The following is a 2,711-nucleotide window of genomic DNA, read 5'->3' as shown; positions in this document are numbered from 1 at the left end:
ATGTTTTCCAAGCTGGGTCATCTGTAGGCTGTTGCCGTGGGTTGCCATGCTTCGCCTTGGAGTTCATTCTTCAGTGGCTTCTGCCACATCTGTTGCAACTAAAAAGACAGTCCAAGGAGCTCCATCCTCGGATTATATTTTTGAACGGGAATCTAAATATGGTGCACACAATTACCACCTTTTACCTGTCACCCTGGAGAAAGGGAGAGGTATTTATGTGTGGGATGTAGAAGGAAAAAAATATTTTGACTTCCTGAGTGCTTACAGTGCTGTCAACCAAGGGCACTGTCACCCAAGATCGTGAATGCTCTGAAGAGTCAGGCGGACAAGCTGACCTTAACATCGCGGGCTTTCTACAATAACGTACTTGGTGAATATGAGGAGTATGTTACCAAACTGGTCAATTACCACAAAGTTCTTCCCATGAATACAGGAGTGGAGGCCGGGGAGACTGCCTGCAAACTCGCACACCGGTGGGGCTACTCTGTGAAGGGCTTTCAGAAATACAAGGCCAAGATTGTGTTCGCAGCTGGAAACTTTTGGGGTAGAACATTATCTGCTATCTCCATTCCACAGACCCAACCAGTTATGATGGTTTGGACCCTTTATGCCGGGTTTTGAAATTATCCCATATAATGGTCTTCCTGCACTTGAGCCTGCTCTTCAGGATCCCGATGTTGCCGCCTTCATGGTAGCACCAATTCAGGATGAAGCCGGCGTTGTTGTTCTGGTCCAGGCTACCTAGTGGGAGTGAGAGAACTCTGCACCAGGCACCAGGTCCTGTTTATTGCTGATGAGATTCAGACAGGGTTGGCCAGGACTGGCAGATGGCTGGCTGTCGATCATGAAAATGTCAGGCCTGACCTGGTTCTTCTTGGAAAGGCCCTTTCTGGAGGCTTATACCCTGTGTCCGCGGTGTTGTGTGACGATGAAATCATGCTGACCATTAAACCAGGGGAGCATGGCTCTACATACGGTGGCAATCCACTGGGCTGCCGCATGGCCATTGCAGCCCTTAAGGTTTTGGAAGAAGAAAACCTTGCTGCAAATGCGGAGAAGATGGGTATTGTCTTGAGAAATGAACTCATGAAGCTGCCCTCTGATATTGTGACTGCTGTGAGAGGGAAAGGGCTGTTAAATGCAATCGTTATTAGAGAAACCAAAGATTATGATGCTTGGAAGGTGTGTCTGCGGCTTGGAGATAATGGGCTTCTGGCTAAGCCCACCCATGGCGACATCATCAGGCTTGTTCCTCCGCTGGTGATCCAGGAGGACGAGATCCAGGAGGCGGTGGAGATCATTAACAGGACCATCCTGTCTTTCTGAGGGTGGGACCTGTTTAGTGGCTCCTGGGGGCTGGCTGGAGGTGGGGGTCCTGAGGCAGCCCGGCTCTGAATGCCAGCACATTCCACTCCCACTGCCTTCAGAGACTGTTTAGGGACATATATTTTTTTCAGTTGATACTTAGTAGAGTGACATTTATGAACCTGCAGGTGGCTCTGTGGCACAACTAAGAGAATGAATGGCATCTGCATGTGGTTTAGTGTTCTGAGGCATATGTACTTTCTAAGGTGAGTTGCATCTATCTGCATAGAGACAGCCTTCAAATCAAGTCCTTCAGTATAATTTATATACGTTTTATAATTTCCTTGCCTGGCATAAACGTTTTGGATTTGAAAAAAGTTATCTGAGATATTACACAAAAGACTTGCTTGACTTTATAACATTGAATCATTGTAATCACTGAACATTAGGATGATTAATGTTAAACAAATGTAAAAAACTAGTTTGAAGTAAACTTCATATTGGCCAACACCAGAGTATTCTATGGATAGCATCATTTCTAATTAAGAATTCATTCCTAAATTATGTCTTAAGTCCTTGATGATAATTTGTAAAAATATTGCTTGTTTTAAATATTTCTTTAAATTTAAAATAAAGCTTTTATTTACAATGTCAACCTCTTGGGGAATGTTCTTACCTTGCTTTATTCCTGTGTTTTCTAAGAGCATTTCAGCTTTCTTTGGTGACTTGTGGAAAGATAGGAATTAGAAAAAGAAAATACAAGACTCTCCTATACCCCTTTCAGAACAGTGGCTTTTTTTCCTGTGCATAGATACCATTTTTCTTAAAGTTACCTTTTCTGTACGTAATGTTTTACAACTTTACTGTTTTTCTTTTTACCCAGAGTTTTGTATTTCTGGTCATTATAAATTCATCTATTCTGTGTGTGTGGATGTGTTACAATTTTATCTCATATTGGGGCCTTTTAGCTTGTTACAGGCTTTTCGCTTCTTAAATAAAGCTTGTGACTACCTCAAAAAAAAAAAAAAAAAAAAAGATGATCTAGGTCCTTCTGGTACTTTCTCATCCCAATCCTAGAGTCAATCATTACTCCAGAGTCCTGGTCTCTTCTGGTGGAGACCAATATTTAGGAAGCAGATATGGGTGCTGGTTGCCCTCATTGCTTTTGTGATACCAGGGCTCACAGGCCCCACAGTAAACAGAACTATGGGGGAAATCACACATAATGCTCCTTTCCAACAATATTTATTTCTAAAGCAATCTATTTGTATTATAAGCACCAGAGTTTTTATATATTCATGCAGCCTATGATTATTTTATAATTTTGTCTTGTATTATTTTTATGTGAGAAAATCCTTGCCATCAAGTTAATTATTTATTTTACATTTTCTAGAGTTTTCGATAGG

The 2,711-nt window shown here is 41.9% G+C and overlaps 1 pseudogene; it reads left to right on the top strand.

The window, feature by feature from the left end:
- The first annotated feature begins 216 nt into the window (after positions 1-216).
- LOC143641772 (ornithine aminotransferase, mitochondrial pseudogene) lies at positions 217-1,326 on the top strand (annotated as a pseudogene).
- Positions 1,327-2,711: the final 1,385 nt, after the last annotated feature.

The sequence above is a fragment of the Callospermophilus lateralis genome, chromosome 6 (genome assembly GCF_048772815.1).
Source record: "Callospermophilus lateralis isolate mCalLat2 chromosome 6, mCalLat2.hap1, whole genome shotgun sequence".
In the NCBI taxonomy this organism is placed as follows: domain Eukaryota; kingdom Metazoa; phylum Chordata; class Mammalia; order Rodentia; family Sciuridae; genus Callospermophilus; species Callospermophilus lateralis.
The sequence above is the reverse complement of the archived record's forward strand: the minus strand, read 5'-3'. Positions and strand labels throughout refer to the sequence as shown.